This window comes from Antedon bifida, chromosome 7 (assembly GCF_963402885.1).
Source record: "Antedon bifida chromosome 7, ecAntBifi1.1, whole genome shotgun sequence".
Lineage (NCBI taxonomy): Eukaryota > Metazoa > Echinodermata > Crinoidea > Comatulida > Antedonidae > Antedon > Antedon bifida.
In genome coordinates this window covers 6653755-6679282 of record NC_136232.1, presented here as the reverse complement: position 1 = coordinate 6679282, position 25528 = coordinate 6653755, and the positions used below count along the sequence as shown (strand labels likewise).

The 25528-nt window shown below is 33.8% G+C and overlaps 2 protein-coding genes across 2 annotated transcripts in view; both read left to right on the top strand.

Annotated features, from left to right (window-relative positions):
- Positions 1 to 25528, top strand: part of LOC144847629 (guanine nucleotide exchange protein smcr8a-like) — a 111645-nt gene that overhangs the window by 56834 nt on the left and 29283 nt on the right. The window lies entirely within an intron of this gene.
- The window catches only part of LOC144847632 (uncharacterized), a 44044-nt gene continuing 23185 nt past the window's right edge, over positions 4670 to 25528 (top strand). Inside the window, exon 1 of the mRNA XM_078704097.1 lies at positions 4670 to 4764. The gene's annotated coding sequence lies outside the window, so the exon portion shown is untranslated. The remainder of the gene's footprint in view (positions 4765 to 25528) is intronic.

Below are 25528 nucleotides of genomic sequence, written 5' to 3'. Positions count from 1 at the left end.
CTCGTCACGGTGACGAGTTCACATCTATTCCACAACGTACGTTGTGAAAGTGATCATTCTCGCATAATTAGCAACATCAAGGATCATATTATGTTAAACAAATGGCCTAAAAAGTAGTAAAATAAAATTACAAAATAAATGGTTAAATTCAACCAAAAACCCATTGGCTGGCAGGCAATTTGATTATTTTTTTGCTTTAAATTACAGTTTTTAGGTAAATACTTTTTTTAAAATCAAATTTTTGGTCAAAGTGGATAACTATTATGTTACATTAAAATGGCATAGCCCTATTCAACAGAAAAGTTGTTAAGAATTAATTTTTCAGGGGGACAATACATCTTTAATATACGGTAATCTAAATAGAAAATTTATAATTCAATTTAGCGTGAGTGTGGGTGCTGGACATGAACCCAACATATTGCTATTTATACAATTAGAAGGAAAATCAGCCAGGAGGCGCGCATTCGACGCCATCACTTATACATTGTTGGTGTATCTTCGAAAACCGCATACAAACTTAAGCTTACACAGTAAATAAGAGTATTGTATGTTACGGTAATTATACTCGAATAGTTAGGTGAATTACCCGAGTGTGGCGGTGAAATATCATTGTGAAACAGACACGCTGAGAATCGTACTTAGTAAATTTACAAGATCAAGCGCGTAAACAAAATCGTTTAATGAAAACACATTACTTAATGTGAACGTATTTGTAATCCCTGATACCTCAATGCTCTCATTCTCTTAGGTATGTGAATCACATCAGAATAAATGAGGATAAACATATTTGCTATACATTAAACAAAACGGCAAGTACAGTGTTTGACGTCACTAGCTTCAATGTACTCATGATGTAATGTTCTCCGTCAGGACATAAATTGTATATACGGTAGGCCTATATTTATGGTGTAATGGTTCACTTCGTTTCCTTAACACGAAGACGAAACCTCCGGTAACAGGACCCCTCAGTGGGCCTTCTTTTCAAATAATAACACAACCAGACAGCAGCAACGACTAATAATAGAAAAGCACAAACAATGCAAAATGACGCTACGCAACTCTTATAAATCCGCAGTTAACCAATCAATTAGTATCCAAGATTAAGTAGGCTTAATGGTCACAACCGTTGATAGTTTTCTATTTTAAAACATTAAACATTTTTTACGTCAATTGTCTCTCATCACATGAGATTAGAAACTGACGAAATATAGTATATAAAATAGTATTCCTTTGCTAGATTATAAAAAAAACAAGGCCAAACTACATGGCTGCAGTCGCGTGCGCAAATTTGAGTTAGTGTTTACCGACCGATCGACCGACAGACCGACCGACATAGTGAGCTGTAGAGTAAAAAACGTACCCCTATTATACACAGTGCGGTGCAAATAGATTGTATTGCAAAAAGTAGTAATATAAGCAAATACTATGTATGAACCGTAGTCCCCGCATGGATCTTGTCTATTGTTTACTCGTAAACTAATATTTTATATCATATCGACTTTCTATTCGTGAAATATAGTCTATTAAAAGCAAGAGTACAAGCAATTGCTATAAATAACGGGCAATATTGAACAAAATAAACCAATTAAGCATGATTTATTGTACGAGGATGCCTCCGATTGAACCCAACTCTGTATCTGCTGCATTCACATGTTTTTCTATTGGAACGTGTGTATATCATGAGCGCGTTATTTCCGTTATCTGGATTTAATATGGACTCAATATAAAATGTAATGATTTAATTTCAATTGATAGCTAGTAATCCGTCACATGTTTTGAAAGATATTGGTGAACGTGAAATTTAATATAATAAGGTGTTAATCGCAATTGATACCGTACGTATCGTTTTCATACCACCTCATCATCCTCAGCCCCCCTTCCTTTCCACTCTCGTCCCCTCACAATAATCGCTTAACCCTGTACGTAAATTAAATTGTTTAGGTCCATTAGTATACATCGTATATCATCGTGTAGTCTTGTAATCGTTTAATATTTTGGCACATATGGCGTTTCATACGTAAAAAAAGACAATAAATACAGATTTGGGCCAAGTCTAATCATCGTGATTAAAATACAATGTTATCTTCAGGTGTCTTATCCACATTGATCATTGTCGAGTCTACTACATTATCGCATTTATACATTAATGTCATATAGATTCATGTTTTTTTGGTGTTTATGCACTAATGTATTCAATCAATATGTTATCTATTGCCCTGTTCCATGTTAATCCATTCTGTTCTCACTCAAGTGAATAATGATCCATGTAATTTAAAATGTGCCAAAAGCATGGAATTCACGTTCTGAGGCGTTGACATTAGAAAACAACAACACATATGTGTCGGTTTGTTTGATCTAAAAAAAGCATGTCCTTAATTTATTTGGTTCGTTCCTCCACAAATCCAGAAATGAAAATAGGAAGAGAATAAACGGAGAGCGCGTGTACGTCATCACGACGCACGCGCTACACGTTGGTTTAAGAAATAATAAAAGTTTGATTTGTTACCTCAAACTAGAGAAGATTTCACTCTTCCTTGCTTCAAATTATAGTCTATGGTGATAGTTCATAGGCCTATAGTTATGACGTAATTGTGTTTTTTAATACGTATCGCACACACCCACAGTGGCAACGTTACAAGGGTGAAAAACCCCGTATTATTTTATGAATTCAAATCCATGGCTCGTGACGTCATTGTTTGAATTTCTTTCAGAATAACTCCTAGTATTATTCATTAATTCTGATTGATTAATTCTGATTGATTAATTATACATATTTTACCGGAAAATGTTTTTTTTCAAATTAATATTTAATTAACTATTATAAGCCTTAAAAAAATGATTGCGCATACTCATTGTTGTATTTTAAGCTTGGTTCTCACTCTAGCGACGCAACGCAAGGACGTGACGCAACGTAATTGATTTGACCAATCACAAGCGATGGATTATTCGAACAGTCCCTTGTCATTGGTCAACTCGCTTGCGTTGCGCGTACGTCCTTGCGTTGCGTCTCTAGTGGGAACAACTCTTTATAAACGATCTGCATACTGGGTAGATAATACAGTACAGAGAGTCTGGTGGTAACGAATAGAACTGTGTGAACCGGCGGTAATAGCATGGCGTAAGGCTTTACCTTTAAGCTTTTAACGAAAGCATGACTTTCTTCTTACGAGTGGGCATTTACACGTTGAATAATTAGGTTCATATTAAGTGTATGCTCTTCATGATACGATTAATGTTGATATTTGCGTCAAAACATGACGTAGTATACGCTAACTATTGTTGAGACGTACTTTTTAATGATCGGATGTCATTGGTTGTGTAGGCCTACCGCGTACTAATGCTATTGTACGAATGTACATTGTCATTTATCAATGTTTTAAATTTTTTTTAAATTGTTCTGTTTTTCTGCTAATGAGTCGGGAGGCAATCGTATTTGAGAGATTACATTTGTTTAAACAGTTTACGCGCATCACACACTATAGTGGTGAAATGGTAACGCACCATACAGTATAGGTTGTAACGCACCATACAGTAGGTTGTAACGCACCATACAGTAGGTTGTAACGCACCATACAGTAGGTTCTAACGCACCATACAATGTTGGTATAGTGGTAACGCATCGCATAATATAACAGTGTTAATGCACCATATGTATATTTTTAACGCACTATAGGGTAGTGTTAACGCACCATAGTGTAGTGTTAACGCACCATAGGGTAGTGTTAACGCACTATAGCGTAGTGTTAACGCACCATAGGGTAGTGTTAACGCACCATAGGGTAGTGTTAACGCACTATAGGGTAGTGTTAACGCACTATAGAGTAGTGTTAACGCACTATAGCGTAGTGTTAACGCACTAGGGTAGTGTTAACGCACATTCGGTTAGTGTAAATGCACCGTGGATAATTTTTGCTGATCATGGGTTTATTCAGCTCTATGGGTCGACATTGAAACATGGTTGTGTTTTTATTCAGTTCATTGGCCATAGCTAATAGGCCTATATCATGACATGGGTCGCCAACATTACCTATATAAAAAGTACATTACCAACGTATTTCTATGGTGTTTTATAGGCTTATTGTTTAGTACATTTCACTAAAACATCCAATTACCTTTGTTGCATAGAAATAAATTGTTTTAAATTAAGATGCGAATTGCAGTTTCTTCAAATATTAATTGAGATGTGTTTGTATACTAAGCGTAAAATAATTTGAAAATGTCTATTAATGACAATAGTTCTATTAACATACAAGTTATCAATCGCTAGCAATATTTGCGTGGGTAGTATATACTATGCATCAAATCAAATCAAAACTTAAATTATGATTAGCAAAATGATTGATAGATTATTATTATAAAACGGCCAAAATATGATATCATTTTAGCTTTATTGTATTAGGCCCTTTATATCACCGACGGATTTAAAACTGTTATTTTCTTAAATTTCCAAAGTTCGAGTCGCCTTGATTGTGTCCATGGTAATACGTCATTATTAGGTGGAGGCAGGTGTGATCATTCATTTTGCATGTCGTCGTATGTGTCTTTTATATAATACTGTCGTACTTTTATCTCTTCTTTAAAATACCTACCCTCTTTCAAAATGGAATAGCCCTTAACTATATAATAGCTAGAAAAGTGAAAGCCCGTCAAATCTGCAATTGGAAACAAGGTGTGTGGATACTATTACATAACTGCTGAAATTGAACATAGCTTAGAGAACTTACATTCTGCTTATTTGGGTTTTACGTACGTAGCTGATTTGAGGTAAGTAAAATTAGTTTTGTTGTATAAGTTAAAATCACTTCCCTTGACTCGTAGCTTTAGACGAGCCATTATGGTGAGTCCTGGCTGGCTGGAAGTAGCGCATACAATACATGGTTCCGTTAACCGGTAACGCTTTGAAGACAAACGTAAACGCCGTAAAAATGGCACAGTCCGTAACGATCCTGGGGATTACGTATTTGATTACGTTTAGGATTAAGAGGTCGTCGTATAACTTGCGTATTGTTATACGTTTAATTTCCGCTATATCAAGGCACTCGTAAATGAAAATTATAGACTGTATTCGCATTGGACTATTTTATTTGTAAGTGCTTTATTCACACTAACGCTTGATTCCTACTAGAGACGCAACGCAAGTAAATTGACCAATCACAGGCGACATTCGAATAATCCATCGCTTGTGACTGGTCAAATCACTTATGTTGCGGTACGTACTTGCGTTGCGTCTCAAACTAAGCTTGAAGGACATAAACACAACGACGTACGCGTAACGTACTCTGGCCAATCATAACAGTTCGGAATGGTCTGTGGCTTGTTATTGGTCAAATTACTTGTGTTTACACGTACTTTGATTTTGCGTGATAAATAAGCTAAAAATAGGCCCAGTCTAATGCTTGGTTCCCACTAGAGACGGACACAACGACGTAACGCAACGCTTGTCATTGGTCAACTGCCTTGCGTTGCGCTTACGTCCTTACGTTGCTTCCTAAAGCTTGGTTCCCACTAGAACGTAACGCAAGGACGTAAACGCAACGCAAGCGTTTTAACCAATGGCAAGCGAAGTTATAGACAGGTGCAATCACAATCGAATAAGCCATCGCTTGTGATTGGTCAATTCACTTGCGTTGCGTTACGTCCTTGCGTTGCGTCGCTAGTGGGAACCACTCTTAATGGGAACGCAGCTTTACTGATTCAAAGTTAGTTTAAGCGTGGTTCCCACTAGCGACGCAACGCAAGGACGTAACGCAACGCAAGTGAATTGACCAATCACAAGCGATGGCTTATTCGCTTGTGATTGCTAACTGTCTATAACTTCGCTTGTCATTGGTTAAAACGCTTGCGTTGCGTTTACGTCCTTGCGTTACGTTCTAGTGGGAACCAAGCTTTAGCTGTTGCAATGGTTTTGCGCAATATGACATGTATATTTTAAAATAAGTAGTTGCATGAGGAAATGTGTAACGTGGAAACAAACAACTAAGGTATAATTACTTTGTTTGGAGAAGGAAATATTTGGTAGCACCTGTTGTGGAAACACAATTGCACAGTATAGATGTTCACTAATGAATGCTTTAATGAAGAAATAAATTGTAAAAATGTTTTGGTTAGAAAAATAGCATTTATAGAAGAACACTTAGTCAATATAACATCTGTCATTTACGTAACTCTGGTAAAAAAAAGGTTTTTAATTGAGTGACTCTGTTATTCAGATACTCCTCGATTGTGCTGTACTTGTATAGAGAGTCATGGCCAAACATATACAGTATATCGTTCGTTAAATATAGAATTTTTTACTGACAGTATATATGAGAATATTAACCTATATTGTTTTGTATAATATTTATTGTGGCGTTAACTGGCCCTTTTTTGAAAACAATACCCTGCACTATACTATGAAAAACAAACACATGTTTTACCATTGTAACCTCAATATAATTTTATGGAAATATATGGACTTATTATTCAAAATCGATATAAAACAGCAATAAAGTTGTTTTTTGTAATTATGAATAAAATAAATTGTACTCAATTGCATTTGATCGGCGTATAAGGTTAAAATAATATCGACCTTTCGTTTTAATACGCGGCGACTACGCAGCTGCGCATAGCGTGCGCAGAATTAGCTTTTTACGCAATATTCCCGATGTGCACAAGCCTCCAATCAGGGCCGTAATTTAAAAGTATTGTAACCTCTCCTTCCCTCAGAACCTGAATAGGCGCGGGATGGTCTCTGAATGTGTCGCCTCCTCCCGAAGGTGTCTGCTCTCTCTATACTGCACAAAGAACATGATAAAAGATCTAAATAAGCAAGCGTTAAGGCCAATTTACACAGACGAGCGGTAACGGTAATAAAAATATAGAATCTATGTTATTCCTTATGACCATTTACACACAACGCGGAGAAGACGGGCGGTTTCGGCTCAGGATAGATACAGATTCTACGTGTGGCAACCTACGCGATTTTCCGCATACTGTTACCGCTCGCCTGTGTAAATTTGCCGTTATCCGTTGACAGCGGAGATAATATATGTGGATGGTATTTACGCATTGACACAAATCTATAAAATGAGGCAAATTAAAATGTTAAAGTTAAAATTGATGTTTCTAACATTAAGTTGTTTTCAGTACAATTGAGTTATTATTAATCAAATCTCATTTGAGCATATTAAGCGATACTTACAGATTATTAAAATGTCTTCATTTACTACGGCTATTAGCTTGTTTATTGTCTGGCTTATTCGATCATTTACGGTAGTATTTAAAACAAAGAAATACAAAGAACGTTACGAACAATGACGATAAAACAATTAAATAAGTTGAATTTATACATTTACTTGAAAATAAAGAAATTAAATAAATATTGCAATTTGATTACATTTTGAAGCGCTAACGATTGAGTTTTCCAGTCCAGAACTCTTGCCACGGTATGTTAAATGAGAAGTGTGAAAACGCCCTCTAAAACATTATAATATTCTCTACTCTATTTTTGCGTATGGTAGCATTTGCAACAGTGAACAGATAATTAGTGAAAATTAAATGCACATTTACTACAGATGTGTTGTTATAATGTAGCATTATGATTGTTTGGCCTACAGACCAATTAATTCCCCAGAGCGTTAAGTTATGGTTGCCATTGAAAATACAGTAAGTGCACCTTGTGATTCTATGGATCCAAACGTCGTTTTGTTGTATGACTTGGCTCCTAAAATGTAAAGTAAGGACGTACGTACGTGCAACGCAAGTTATCCCACCAATCACGTCATTTCAGATGATCCATCGCTTGAGATTGGTTTAATTACCTATGTTGTTGCTTGAGCGTACGTCCTTGCATTGCGTCCTCTACTAGTGGAAAGGAACCAGGCACTACTAGAGGTTCGGAGGCCATGGTACAAACTCGTTTTGTTTGGTACAGGTCTAAGCATGCGCAGATCAATCAATCGTCGTGATAATTTTACGTACGGGCCTAGTAGGTGTCTAGACCGAAATTAGTAAAAATATAATTATTTTGGCACATACGTATAATACATGAGCTCATTATTCAGACAAAAATCAAAACGCCGAAAGACAATAAATACAGACTTGGGGCAATTCGAAACGTATATTAAAAAAATGTCATAATCTTAATTCGAAAATAATATTATTTTTCGTTATCAAATTATTGGTTTGGAATGCTGGTACAATCTTGGAAATTGCCTTTCTTTACTACTAAGCCCGTTCGGACGTAACAATAGGCCTACCCTCACTGCGAAATGTATTATATATTATTAAAGTTTATCAAAAGCAATAATGTTAAACAAATGGGATATTTTGAAAGTTGCTATGCGATTTAAAATATTAAAAATAATTGTTTTCTAAACACATTACCAGGAACGGAATGTCCGTGTTTTAGGAATATTTCGATCGTTTTAAAAAATGTATTATAAAATCAATCGGTATATACAATTATGGTAGTGGTATGACATCATCGTGCCCATATAATGGGCACATCAAATTTGTTTGTCACATAAAGTTTGATAGCTTTATACATTTTTTCACATAACGCATAGTGTGTTAATGATGATTCTGGTAGTTATTTATGTATGACCACCATGTTTCGGGTGAGTGATCCCACAAACCACCAAAGCTGTGAAAGCATTGATAGGTTGCTTCCTATAAAACGCATTGTATTTGTTAATTGTATATCAGTTAACAGCATCGGTGACGGGATAAAATAAATGATACAAATAAACGCAGCAGTTGACAGTTTGCTTCGAGCGTTCCCCTTCATTTGGTTTTGATGATTCGTTATTGCCTATAATAATCATAATTGTCATTGCGCCAACAGCAATTGTAAGTTTCTGCTTGGATCTTCATGGAACTATGCTATGTTGACGTCACAAAACTTCCCCGGGGTGGGTACGAAAACAATAACAAACTGGAATGTTAACGTCGTTCGGATGACAAGCAAAGTCTTACATATTAAGTAGCAAGACTTAATTAGGTTTGAATCTTTACATTAAAGGCGATATGTGTTTATGTAATTTGATTGGCTTATAGTTAAAAAATTAACATAATTTCACGATTGGCTGAACACAAACATTCCAGTAAGTTGTCCTCCAGAATCACACATTCGGATTTCATTCATTTCATGTACAAACATCTGTATTATTAACGTATTGTTTGATAAAGTGAATTGAAAAATAATTATTATCAAAAAGAATTTTGTAAAACAAATTTAATTTCATTTTATTGAAGTTTTCACAGTTTCCAAGGTGTAAAAATGCTAGATTATTGGAACAATAACCTTTGAAATGTATTCATTTCACTTTCTAATACTTTAGAGATATAAAAGATATTAAGTAGGGCTTGACTTTTGCTGTAGACGACCGTGGTGCAATACTTAATTCATACGAAACGCATTATTACACGAGAAAGAAATGGAACTGACGAGGTCTCCGACCGATAAACCCGTTTGAGTGTTTAGTGACCACGCGGTGATAAATGTTAGGTTACATCCACCTATTCGCACTTAAATCCATTAATATTCAGTGTTATTCTGCCTTTAATGTGTTATTAGCTCTATAAGGTACTTTTACTTATTTAAAGTTTATCCACATTAAGGTAATAACATTAAAAGGTTTAGTCCCGAATGGTGTTTATTTTACCAAACCCTGTTCTTAAAATGACGTAACGGGAATTCCCCTGTTGTGCATCAAGCATACATTTTCAAAGGACTGTTGAGCGTATGAAGCAATTTCAAGATTCTAGATTATGTTTCTATGTATTGTACAGGTTGTTCTAAATTAAGCAATTTAACTTTATTCGTCAACCTTGTGGCATTAATATTGTAAGGAATGAATAACATTTTCGAAAAACATCAACTGCTGTACTCATAAATATATGATGATTTGTCGTATTAAGTATTTACGAGTATTTTACAACTAGTGAACACATTTTATCTACTTGTATGTTTCATGCATTGAACCATATATATAATTGCTGTAATGGTTATAATTTGTTAAACGACTTAAAGTTTGCGCGATGTAGGGCAAAAAGAACTTAAGTAAAAAAATAGATAATCCAACAAATTAAAAAGCAAATAAATACTTGGGTGGCATAATAATTTAGAGAAAACTCTTACAATTTGGTAATGCTGACAAGTCTGTAAATAATGTTGTCATTTTGGTAAAAATTGTATTTTCCTATCCAGATGTGCAGATATAAAACCATCTAATTTAGGACTGGTAAACTTTAAGCCGAAACATAAAAGTAGTCGATAAATGACAAAATAGAATTTTTTAATGTGGAATGGAAACTTTTAATATCATAGGACTATTTTTTTTTATAAATATGGAAAATTGAAGAAATACTTTATGTTTTATACTTTTTCTTTTTTTTTTCTCATGTCACCACTGCGTCGGTTTTGTTTTCATTTTATTGTATACCGTATTTATACTGACATTTAAAAAAAAGATAGCAATCACATACTGTAATGATTTTCCTCGTACAATATTATATTATTATCACACTTCTAATATTAGGTTTAAATCATACATGGTCATCACTGAAGTACATTATGAGAGCTGTTATTGAAATGTTCAAATGATTTGTAAATAATACATATCTTAATTTACCACTATTACTATAAATACCTTTAAAACAAGTCGCATTTACGCATTGATGTATCATTTCATGTGAGAAATATGAGTTTAGTTGTAAATATTACCATGTACTATGTTTAATGCACCTGTATAATGTCGTAATGAATAGTTTAATAATAACTGAAATTAAGACAATTACGCAGGCGTATAAATTAATCATGTTTATAAGTTTATATAAATGGCTGTTTTCCCGGTCAGCAACATAGTGTACTGAAAGAACACCCGATTCTGTAGCATTAGACAAAGTGTAACAGGCTATTGCAAGTCTACTAGATACATCTCTGGCTGTAGTGAGAACGCGAATTGCAGTCCTCATCAATCGTCTTGGTAAGTATAGTCTGATTATGTAGGATGTGGATTTCCACACTTAAGAACAAATCAATGGGTCGGAGTTTCATGAAGGCAAGAGTATATTAATCGTATACTCGACTCCTGGTGTATGGACATCGAAAGTGGTTGGAGAAGAAATATCTGGTGCAGTGTAGAATAGACCAGGCCAAATAACGGCCATAAGAAGCCTTGTCGTCGAGGTTGGCAGAGACTCAGTAGTCCAGATGTTATGAGGAGTCTGGTTGTATAATCATAAAGCGGTTCAATTGCCTCTTATAAGTTGACTAGAAGGATTTTGTCTTCAGTAGTATGGGAGCCTACTGCACAAGATAAACAGAACAATGACATGACGTTCATGAGTCGTAAACTTGTACTTTTTGCATAGACTTGCAAGTAACACAGATGACGGTGTCAGTCATGAAATGGAAAAAGTGAATTAATATGATCATTATGTAACTTATTTAGTTTGCACTATCATGCCACTGCTGTGCGTACTAGTTTATCTAATATTATTTCTTCTTAACGATGTCACATCGGGTTCAATATGTAGAAAAAGAAGTTCAATTAGGTGTGTAAATCGGTCATTATCTGACTATTATAATGGAGTTATGTGTGACGGAAGAGAAGAGAATTGTTTTCTAAGAAGAAGACACATTCAACTTCCACCCCGCTCCAATTATTTTATTTTCACAAAATGTTTATTCAGAGTACTGTTAATGCTAATAACATACGTCTAATTTTGTAATAATAATTTTTTAATAAAATCAATATTTTCGCGCGTTTTCCGAGATAATTTTTGCGACAAAACGTCATTCGATAAAAATTTAAGAGCTCAACAAAAATTACTAAGAGTAGGGCAAACAAATTAATTTTTTAGAAATTAAATCAAATTACCAAGGGATTTAAGGCTGACATCAAAATTTATACTTTGATATGTATTTGGATTAGAAGGAATTATAATGAAATTCCGTGTTGACAAGTTGATATTGTTTTAGTATTAATATTGTTTAAATAAATTTACGACCAAGGCAACTTGTAATTATTCTACTAATGGCAATCAATCGATAATTCACATTTATAAAAAAAAACAACATATGTCCGGTACCGAGGCTTTGACACCTCACGATGGATAGAAGTGATACTTTACGAACGTTATTTTCGTACAGACTTTTTAGATTTGAGTGAACTACATTCTCAGAAAATCATCACGAGATCATTCTCTGCCATGATTTTGGTAAACATTTGCAGTGTTATGACGTCATACGTCCACTCGTTCTCATGTCAGAGAGCGAATGGGCAAAATGTTCTCAAATTTGGAAGTCGACGTGCCAGTCGCCTTGCCCATGCGCATATCATAAACAATGACGTCATAGTCGACGTGAAAATCTGACAGTATCTATTACTACCCCTTCCTGTTGTAAACAATCAATCCCCTTTGTTGTCGTTGAGGAATGAGCTACCGTAATCTGGGGAACATGGAGTTCGAATATTAAAATTAAAACTGTAAATTATACAGTATACTCAAACCGAGGTTCTATACATACAATGAGATGATGAAATGTATTTAAATTAATGTTATAAATTCCATTTACTAAATTTAATTGGCTAATGTTATTATTAATATTTTTGATGTTGTGGCGGTTTATATCAAATAAAAAATTATAATTAGTAGAGAAAGAATTCCACATCAGTGACACATTGGACACCATCTACTTAAGAAAACGATCCACGCCATTACATTGATCGATTTTGTCAAGAAGATTACGCGGGCTGTTTACAAGTGTAGGCCAACGAAATGGCATAGTGCTATTCATATATATTGATGTTCGCATTGGCCTGGGCCAGTTAGTAGAAGTAATAGTGCTTGTAATTATGGAAAATTCATTTCGTAAAACGGCATAGTTTATTCGTATCTACCTATTAATTATATTTGTGTTATCATTAATAATAAATCATATTTTAGATCATTAATTTCAATACCCTCACATTTTAAAGAAAATGTACACAATTTAGTGAAATAACACTAATTTCAATTGTAGATATTAAATTAATACTAACTAGACATGAAACTCGTCACTTTGACGAGTTAGTTATCCGCACAACGACAAACGCCACGTGCACGTCATACGTTGGAATATTGCACACAGATAAAGATTATGGCATTATGACAAGAACTGAAGAATATGATATGCTGTTAGTGCTGAATTCTGTCAATTTGTGTCATATAGTATATACATGCAAAGAGTATAATCTGTATACATATTACATACAGTGTAGAATAGGTGAAATTACGGGACCCGCCATTTATTCCAATTTTTAACATGGCGACGGTATCAAAATGAAACACTTAAATAGCAATTTCTGGAGGAAATTATCTCAGGAACAACATATTAACGTGTAGAAGAAATTTGAATACGTAAAATATAGATGCGCACCCTTTTAAATGTGATGAACTATTACGCAAAATATGAAAATACGACTTTTTTTATTCAACTGGCCATATGATGACGTCACAACATCCGATTGGCAAAATGTTTACATGAATTCGTATCTACAATCCAATAGCTTCCAGAAAACGTTTTAATCGTGATTATCACATTTTATTCTTACGAGCTATTACAGATTAAAATTTACTGTAAAGATGAAATTAATGACCCACGTAATTAAAATTTTTAGGCATGATGACGTCATAAAAATTAAAATATTTTTATCTCATGCTAAAGAAAGTTGATTGACCTACACAATATATAAATTTAGGAGAAAAAGGAATACAGATAAGCGTGATGCGCTCCATTGAATGTGATGAGCAATAACGAAAGAGACAAAAATCCTATATTTTACATTCGTGTGGCCATACGATGACGTCACAATGTTTTTTTAGCCTTATCGATGCATGATCCGATATCTACAACTCATCAACTTCTAGATTTTGTAATAAAAATAAACGGTTCACGGTTTACTTTAGAAACTATGACTGTTTAAAAAAAGACATAATTTTGACGATTTTTTAAGCTTTTTCATAAAAAACGCGCACGAATTGTCTAATTCAACGTGTTCGTATGGCGTTATTTAAACTGGAAAAGGTCTAAATTGTTTTCAAAATTACTAGGAAAGACTTGAAAAATATAATTCAAGAGAAAAAAATATGTTTTTAACGCTACGTGCGCACCGCGTGCGTAAAAAATTGCGCGCCCGTGGGAATTTTTGACATGCTCAAAATGACAAGAAACGCATAAAAAGTTGATTAGAAATTAATTTTGCGCATTTTGAAATTTTAAATGCGCGTGCGCGCGTAACTTCTTGTGAAACATGCCATTTTTAATCCGTAGAAAGTTTGCCCCTGATATGACTTAAATTTTGTCAAAGTGTCAATACTAAATGACTTTTGGTTTTTAATCTATAATCAATCATTGAAATTCATAAAATTGCGCGTAAGTCACGTTGCGCAACTATGACGTCATTCAAAAATAGGAGGTGCACAACTTCACGTAAATGCCCATATGTTGTCAAAGTTATGAAATGTTATGTTTACACATTTTAGAGAAACGCGACTCACAAAAAGGAAGGAAGGATCCAAGAATAATACAGAAAACTAGATTTGAACTCGTCACTTTGACGAGTTCGGGTTATCCGCGCAAACGCAACATGCACATACTTAACTATATGAACCTCGACAATTATTATGCATCCTATGACATGAAATAAATATGTTTACAGTGCTGAATTGTACCTATTATGTAGCATACACCATATTACAGTATTTTACAGAATAAACTGTATATGTTATATACAGTGTAGCATAGACAAAATTACGAGACCCATCTTTTAAATCCAATTTTTAACACGATGACGTCATCAAATTGACATATAAAGATAACAATTTTAGAAGATAATTATCTAAAAATTTACATTAAAATAAATTTGAAGAATGTTGGGCACGTAAAAGTGAGATGCGCTCTCGTTTAAACGCAATGAACTTTTACGCAGGAGATGAAAATATGACTTTTTTAATTCAACTGGCCATATGATGACGTCACAACATCTGATTGGCAAAATATTCACATCAATTCGTATCTACAATCCAATAGCTTTCAGAAAACGTTTTAATCATGATTATCACTTTTTATTCTGACGAGCTATAACAGATTGAAATTTACTGTAAAGATGAAAATAAGTGACCCACGTTATTTACGTTTTTAGACATGATGACGTCATAAAAATTAAAATATTTTTAATTCATGCGAAAGATAGTTGATTAACGTAGACAATATTAAAATTTCGGGGGAAATGGAATACCTATAACCGAGAAGCGCTTTGTTGAATTTGATGAGCAATAACGAAAGAGTAAAAAATCCTATATTTTACATTCGTGTGGCCATACGATGACGTCATAACATCCGAGTGGTAAAGGTTCTGCATGAATTCATATCTACAACATATCTGGTTTCATATTAAATTTAAAAAATTGGGGGTCGTGGATGATCCTGAGGAGCTATAATAGATTAAAAATAGGCTTAATTTTGACAATATGTTGTCACTTTTGCAACTAAAACGCGCGCAAATGGTCTAAATCAACGTGTTTGTATGACGTCATTTTAATTTGAAATGATGTAAATCTTTTTTAAAATGACTAAGAAAGGCTGTAAAATCATAATTCAAGAAAAAAACACATGATTTTCATGCTCCGTGCGCACCTTACGCGTAGTTTTTTTCGCGCGCGTGGGAATTTTTGACATGTTCAAAATGTCATGATCAGCGTAGAAAGTTGATTAGAAATTAATTTTGCGCATTTTGAAATTTTAAATGCGCGTGCGCGCGTAACTTCTCGTGTAACATGCTATTTTTAATCCATAGAAAGTTTTCCCATGATATGACTTAAATTTTCACCAAGTGTCAATACAAAATGACTTTTGGTTTATAATCTATGATCAATCATTGAAATTCATAAAATTGCGCGTAACTTACGCTGTGCGACTCTAACGTCATATAACGAAGTTTCTTGCACATCTACAGCTACAGGTCAATCTTTTGACAAAGTTATACAATGTTATGTTGACAAGGATGAGAGATATGCATGCAACAAAATTCCGGGAAAGAAAGAAGAACAAAGAAGATGAAAAAAAAAAAAGATATTTACAATCACAAGGGTTATCCGCAACTTCTAAGTTGCGGATAACCAAAAAATATTGATCCCATACAATAACAAGGAGTTATCCGCTTGGCTCTACCAAGCGGATAACTAATTAAATGTTTTAATATTAACTAGACATGAAACTCGTCACTTTGACGAGTTAGTTATCCGCACCACGACAAACGCCACGTGCACGTCATACGTTGGAATATTGCACACAGATAAAGATTATGGCATTATGACAAGAACTGAAGAATATGACATGCTGTTAGTGCTGAATTTTGTGTCATATAGTATATACATGCAAACAGTATAAGCTGTATACATATTACATACAGTGTAGAATAGGTGAAATTACGGGACCCGCCATTTATTCCAATTTTTAACATGGCGACGGTATCAAAATGAAACACTTAGATAGCAATTTCAGAAGGAAATTATCTCAGGAACAACATATTAACGTGTAGAAGAAATTTGAATACGTAAAATATAGATGCGCACCCTTTTAAATGTGATGAACTATTACGCAAAATATGAAAATACGACTTTTTTTATTCAACTGGCCATATGATGACGTCACAACATCCGATTGGCAAAATGTTTACATGAATTCGTATCTACAATCCAATAGCTTCCAGAAAACGTTTTAATCGTGATTATCACATTTTATTCTTACGAGCTATTACAGATTAAAATTTACTGTAAAGATGAAATTAATGACCCACGTAATTAAAATTTTTAGGCATGATGACGTCATAAAAATTAAAATATTTTTATCTCATGCTAAAGAAAGTTGATTGACCTACACAATATATAAATGTAGGAGAAAAAGGAATACAGATAAGCGCGATGCGCTCCATTGAATGTGATGAGCAATAACGAAAGAGACAAAAATCCTATATTTTACATTCGTGTGGCCATACGATGACGTCACAATGTTTTTTTAGCCTTATTGATGCATGATCCGATATCTACAACTCATCAACTTCTAGATTTTGTAATAAAAATAAACGGTTAACGGTTTACTTTAGAAACTATGACTGTTTAAAAAAAGACATAATTTTGACGATTTTTTAAGCTTTTTCATAAAAAACGCGCACGAATTGTCTAATTCAACGTGTTCGTATGGCGTTATTTAAACTGGAAAAGGTCTAAATTGTTTTCAAAATCACTGGGAAAGGCTTGAAAAATATAATTCAAGAGAAAAAAATATGTTTTTAACGCTATGTGCGCACCGCGCGCATAAAAAATTGCGCGCCCGTGGGAATTTTTGACATGCTCAAAATGACAAGAAACGCGTAAAAAGTTGATTAGAAATTAATTTTGCGCATTTTGAAATTTTAAATGCGCGTGCGCGCGTAACTTCTTGTCAAACATGCCATTTTTAATCCGTAGAAAGTTTGCCCCTGATATGACTTAAATTTTGTCAAAGTGTCAATACTAAATGACTTTTGGTTTTTAATCTATGATCAATCATTGAAATTCATAAAATTGCGCATAAGTCACGTTGCGCAACTATGACGTCATTCAAAAATAGGAGGTGCACAACTTCACGTAAATGCCCATATGTTGTCAAAGTTATGAAATGTTATGTTTACACATTTTAGAGGAACACGACTCACAAAAAGGAAGGAAGGAAAGAAGAACTAGACATGAAACTCGTCACTTTGACGAGTTAGTTATCCGCACCACGACAAACGCCACGTGCACGTCATACGTTGGAATATTGCACACAGATAAAGATTATGGCATTATGACAAGAACTGAAGAATATGACATGCTGTTAGTGCTGAATTTTGTGTCATATAGTATATACATGCAAACAGTATAAGCTGTATACATATTACATACAGTGTAGAATAGGTGAAATTACGGGACCCGCCATTTATTCCAATTTTTAACATGGCGACGGTATCAAAATGAAACACTTAGATAGCAATTTCTGAAGGAAATTATCTCAGGAACAACATATTAACGTTTAGAAGAAATTTGAATACGTAAAATATAGATGCGCACCCTTTTAAATGTGATGAACTATTACGCAAAATATGAAAATACGACTTTTTTTATTCAACTGGCCATATGATGACGTCACAACATCCGATTGGCAAAATGTTTACATGAATTCGTATCTACAATCCAATAGCTTCCAGAAAACGTTTTAATCGTGATTATCACATTTTATTCTTACGAGCTATTACAGATTAAAATTTACTGTAAAGATGAAATTAATGACCCACGTAATTAAAATTTTTAGGCATGATGACGTCATAAAAATTAAAATATTTTTATCTCATGCTAAAGAAAGTTGATTGACCTACACAATATATAAATGTAGGAGAAAAAGGAATACAGATAAGCGCGATGCGCTCCATTGAATGTGATGAGCAATAACGAAAGAGACAAAAATCCTATATTTTACATTCGTGTGGCCATACGATGACGTCACAATGTTTTTTTAGCCTTATTGATGCATGATCCGATATCTACAACTCATCAACTTCTAGATTTTGTAATAAAAATAAACGGTTAACGGTTTACTTTAGAAACTATGACTGTTTAAAAAAAGACATAATTTTGACGATTTTTTAAGCTTTTTCATAAAAAACGCGCACGAATTGTCTAATTCAACGTGTTCGTATGGCGTTATTTAAACTGGAAAAGGTCTAAATTGTTTTCAAAATCACTGGGAAAGGCTTGAAAAATATAATTCAAGAGAAAAAAATATGTTTTTAACGCTATGTGCGCACCGCGCGCATAAAAAATTGCGCGCCCGTGGGAATTTTTGACATGCTCAAAATGACAAGAAACGCGTAAAAAGTTGATTAGAAATTAATTTTGCGCATTTTGAAATTTTAAATGCGCGTGCGCGCGTAACTTCTTGTCAAACATGCCATTTTTAATCCGTAGAAAGTTTGCCCCTGATATGACTTAAATTTTGTCAAAGTGTCAATACTAAATGACTTTTGGTTTTTAATCTATGATCAATCATTGAAATTCATAAAATTGCGCATAAGTCACGTTGCGCAACTATGACGTCATTCAAAAATAGGAGGTGCACAACTTCACGTAAATGCCCATATGTTGTCAAAGTTATGAAATGTTATGTTTACACATTTTAGAGGAACACGACTCACAAAAAGGAAGGAAGGAAAGAAGAACTAGACATGAAACTCGTCACTTTGACGAGTTAGTTATCCGCACCACGACAAACGCCACGTGCACGTCATACGTTGGAATATTGCACACAGATAAAGATTATGGCATTATGACAAGAACTGAAGAATATGACATGCTGTTAGTGCTGAATTTTGTGTCATATAGTATATACATGCAAACAGTATAAGCTGTATACATATTACATACAGTGTAGAATAGGTGAAATTACGGGACCCGCCATTTATTCCAATTTTTAACATGGCGACGGTATCAAAATGAAACACTTAGATAGCAATTTCAGAAGGAAACTAGACATGAAACTCGTCACTTTGACGAGTTAGTTATCCGCACCACGACAAACGCCACGTGCACGTCATACGTTGGAATATTGCACACAGATAAAGATTATGGCATTATGACAAGAACTGAAGAATATGACATGCTGTTAGTGCTGAATTTTGTGTCATATAGTATATACATGCAAACAGTATAAGCTGTATACATATTACATACAGTGTAGAATAGGTGAAATTACGAGACCCGCCATTTATTCCAATTTTTAACATGGCGACGGTATCAAAATGAAACACTTAGATAGCAATTTCAGAAGAAAATTATCACAGGAACAACATATTAACGTGTAGAAGAAATTTGAATACGTAAAATATAGATGCGCACCCTTTTAAATGTGATAAACTATTACGCAAAATATGAAAATACGACTTTTTTTATTCAACTGGCCATATGATGATGTCACAACATCCGATTGGCGAAAAGTTCACATGATTTCGTATCTACAATCCAATAGCTTCCAGAAAACGTTTTAATCGTGATTATCACTTTTTATTCTTACGGGCTATTACAGATTAAAATTTACTGTAAAGATGAAATTAATGACCCACGTAATTAAAATTTTTAGGCATGATGACGTCATAAAAATTAAAATATTTTTATCTCATGCTAAAGAAAGTTGATTGACCTACACAATATATAAATGTAGGAGAAAAAGGAATACAGATAAGCGCGATGCGCTCCATTGAATGTGATGAGCAATAACGAAAGAGACAAAAATCCTATATTTTACATTCGTGTGGCCATACGATGACGTCACAATGTTTTTTTAGCCTTATTGATGCATAATCCGATATCTACAACTCATCAACTTCTAGATTTTGTAATAAAAATAAACGGTTAACGGTTTACTTTAGAAACTATGACTGTTTAAAAAAAGACATAATTTTGACGATTTTTTAAGCTTTTTCATAAAAAACGCGCACGAATTGTCTAATTCAACGTGTTCGTATGGCGTTATTTAAACTGGAAAAGGTCTAAATTGTTTTCAAAATCACTGGGAAAGGCTTGAAAAATATAATTCAAGAGAAAAAAATATGTTTTTAACGCTATGTGCGCACCGCGCGCATAAAAAATTGCGCGCCCGTGGGAATTTTTGACATGCTCAAAATGACAAGAAACGCGTAAAAAGTTGATTAGAAATTAATTTTGCGCATTTTGAAATTTTAAATGCGCGTGCGCGCGTAACTTCTTGTCAAACATGCCATTTTTAATCCGTAGAAAGTTTGCCCCTGATATGACTTAAATTTTGTCAAAGTGTCAATACTAAATGACTTTTGGTTTTTAATCTATGATCAATCATTGAAATTCATAAAATTGCGCATAAGTCACGTTGCGCAACTATGACGTCATTCAAAAATAGGAGGTGCACAACTTCACGTAAATGCCCATATGTTGTCAAAGTTATGAAATGTTATGTTTACACATTTTAGAGGAACACGACTCACAAAAAGGAAGGAAGGAAAGAAGAATAATACAGAAAAAAAATATTGATCTCATACAATTACAAGGAGTTATCCGCTTGGTATACCAAGCGGATAACTAATTATCTCAGGAACAACATATTAACGTGTAGAAGAAATTTGAATACGTAAAATATAGATGCGCACCCTTTTAAATGTGATGAACTATTACGCAAAATATGAAAATACGACTTTTTTTATTCAACTGGCCATATGATGACGTCACAACATCCGATTGGCAAAATGTTTACATGAATTCGTATCTACAATCCAATAGCTTCCAGAAAACGTTTTAATCGTGATTATCACATTTTATTCTTACGAGCTATTACAGATTAAAATTTACTGTAAAGATGAAATTAATGACCCACGTAATTAAAATTTTTAGGCATGATGACGTCATAAAAATTAAAATATTTTTATCTCATGCTAAAGAAAGTTGATTGACCTACACAATATATAAATGTAGGAGAAAAAGGAATACAGATAAGCGCGATGCGCTCCATTGAATGTGATGAGCAATAACGAAAGAGACAAAAATCCTATATTTTACATTCGTGTGGCCATACGATGACGTCACAATGTTTTTTTAGCCTTATTGATGCATGATCCGATATCTACAACTCATCAACTTCTAGATTTTGTAATAAAAATAAACGGTTAACGGTTTACTTTAGAAACTATGACTGTTTAAAAAAAGACATAATTTTGACGATTTTTTAAGCTTTTTCATAAAAAACGCGCACGAATTGTCTAATTCAACGTGTTCGTATGGCGTTATTTAAACTGGAAAAGGTCTAAATTGTTTTCAAAATCACTGGGAAAGGCTTGAAAAATATAATTCAAGAGAAAAAAATATGTTTTTAACGCTATGTGCGCACCGCGCGCATAAAAAATTGCGCGCCCGTGGGAATTTTTGACATGCTCAAAATGACAAGAAACGCGTAAAAAGTTGATTAGAAATTAATTTTGCGCATTTTGAAATTTTAAATGCGCGTGCGCGCGTAACTTCTTGTCAAACATGCCATTTTTAATCCGTAGAAAGTTTGCCCCTGATATGACTTAAATTTTGTCAAAGTGTCAATACTAAATGACTTTTGGTTTTTAATCTATGATCAATCATTGAAATTCATAAAATTGCGCATAAGTCACGTTGCGCAACTATGACGTCATTCAAAAATAGGAGGTGCACAACTTCACGTAAATGCCCATATGTTGTCAAAGTTATGAAATGTTATGTTTACACATTTTAGAGGAACACGACTCACAAAAAGGAAGGAAGGAAAGAAGAACTAGACATGAAACTCGTCACTTTGACGAGTTAGTTATCCGCACCACGACAAACGCCACGTGCACGTCATACGTTGGAATATTGCACACAGATAAAGATTATGGCATTATGACAAGAACTGAAGAATATGACATGCTGTTAGTGCTGAATTTTGTGTCATATAGTATATACATGCAAACAGTATAAGCTGTATACATATTACATACAGTGTAGAATAGGTGAAATTACGGGACCCGCCATTTATTCCAATTTTTAACATGGCGACGGTATCAAAATGAAACACTTAGATAGCAATTTCAGAAGGAAATTATCTCAGGAACAACATATTAACGTGTAGAAGAAATTTGAATACGTAAAATATAGATGCGCACCCTTTTAAATGTGATGAACTATTACGCAAAATATGAAAATACGACTTTTTTTATTCAACTGGCCATATGATGACGTCACAACATCCGATTGGCAAAATGTTTACATGAATTCGTATCTACAATCCAATAGCTTCCAGAAAACGTTTTAATCGTGATTATCACATTTTATTCTTACGAGCTATTACAGATTAAAATTTACTGTAAAGATGAAATTAATGACCCACGTAATTAAAATTTTTAGGCATGATGACGTCATAAAAATTAAAATATTTTTATCTCATGCTAAAGAAAGTTGATTGACCTACACAATATATAAATGTAGGAGAAAAAGGAATACAGATAAGCGCGATGCGCTCCATTGAATGTGATGAGCAATAACGAAAGAGACAAAAATCCTATATTTTACATTCGTGTGGCCATACGATGACGTCACAATGTTTTTTTAGCCTTATTGATGCATGATCCGATATCTACAACTCATCAACTTCTAGATTTTGTAATAAAAATAAACGGTTAACGGTTTACTTTAGAAACTATGACTGTTTAAAAAAAGACATAATTTTGACGATTTTTAAAGGTTTTTCATAAAAAACGCGCACGAATTGTCTAATTCAACGTGTTCGTATGGCGTTATTTAAACTGGAAAAGGTCTAAATTGTTTTCAAAATCACTGGGAAAGGCTTGAAAAATATAATTCAAGAGAAAAAAATATGTTTTTAACGCTATGTGCGCACCGCGCGCATAAAAAATTGCGCGCCCGTGAGAATTTTTGACATGCTCAAAATGACAAGAAACGCGTAAAAAGTTGATTAGAAATTAATTTTGCGCATTTTGAAATTTTAAATGCGCGTACGCGCGTAACTTCTTGTCAAACATGCCATTTTTAATCCGTAGAAAGTTTGCCCCTGATATGACTTAAATTTTGTCAAAGTGTCAATACTAAATGACTTTTGGTTTTTAATCTATGATCAATCATTGAAATTCATAAAATTGCGCATAAGTCACGTTGCGCAACTATGACGTCATTCAAAAATAGGAGGTGCACAACTTCACGTAAATGCCCATATGTTGTCAAAGTTATGAAATGTTATGTTTACACATTTTAGAGGAACACGACTCACAAAAAGGAAGGAAGGAAAGAAGAATAATACAGAAAAAAAATATTGATCTCATACAATTACAAGGAGTTATCCGCTTGGTATACCAAGCGGATAACTAATAATACAGAAAAAAAATATTGATCTCATACAATTACAAGGAGTTATCCGCTTGGTATACCAAGCGGATAACTAATAATACAGAAAAAAAATATTGATCTCATACAATTACAAGGAGTTATCCGCTTGGTATACCAAGCGGATAACTAATAATACAGAAAAACTAGATTTGAACTCGTCACTTTGACGAGTTCGGGTTATCCGCGCAAACGCAACATGCACATACTTTAAACTATATGAACCTCGACAATTATTATGCCATCCTATGACATGAAATAAATATGTTTACAGTGCTGAATTGTACCTATTTTGTAGCATACATCATATTACAGTATTTACAGAATACACTGTATATGTTATATACAGTGTAGCATAGACGAAATTACTAGACCCATCTTTTAAATCCAATTATTAACACGATGACATCATCAAATTAACATATAAAATAACAATTTTAGAAGATAATTATCTAATTAATTACATTAATACAAATTTGAAGAATTTTGGGCACGTAAAAGTGAGATGCGTTCTCGTTTAAACGCAATGAACTTTTACGCAAGAGATGAAAATATGACTTTTTGAATTCAACTGGCCTTATGACGTCGTCATGACATCTGATTGGTAAAATATTCACATGAATTCGTATCTACAATCCAATAGCTTTCAGAAAACGTTTTAATCATGATTATCACTTTTTATTCTGACGAGCTATAACAGATTGAAATTTACTGTAAAGATGAAATTAAGTGACCCACGTTATTTACATTTTTAGACATGATGACGTTATAAAAATTAAAATATTTTTAACTCATACAAAAGATAGTTGATTGTCCTAGACAGTATTAAAATATCGGAGGAAATGGAATTCGTATAAGCGAGATGCGCTCTATTTAATGTGATGAGCAATAACGAAAGAGTAAAAAATCCTATATTTTACATTCGTGTGGCCATACGATGACGTCATAACATCCGAGGGGTAAAGATTCTGCATGAATTCATATCTACAACATATCTGCTTGCATATTAAATTAAAAAAATTGGGGGTCATGGATGATCCTGAAGAGCTATAATAGATTCAAAATAGACATAATTTTGACAATATTTTGTCACTTTTTCAACTAAAATGCACGCAAATGGTCTAAATCAACATGTTCGTATGACGTCATTTTAATTTGAAATGATGTCAATCTTTTTTAAAATGACTAGGTAAGGCTGTAAAATCATAATTCAAGAGAAAAACACATGATTTTCATGCTCCGTGCGCACCTTACGCGTACATTTTTTCGCGCGCGTGGTAATTTTTGACATGCTCAAAATGTCATGATCAGCGTAGAAAGTTGATTAGAAATTAATTTTGCGCATTTTGAAATTTTAAACGCGCGTGCGCGCGTAACTTTCTGTAAAACATGCCATTTTTAATCCATAGAAAGTTTGCGCTTGATATTACTTAAATTTTCACCAAGTTTCAATAAAAAATTCTATTTGGTTTTTTATCTATCATCAATCATTGAAATTCATAAAATCGCGCGTAAGTCACATTGCGCAACTCTAAAATCATAAAACGAAGTTTCTTGC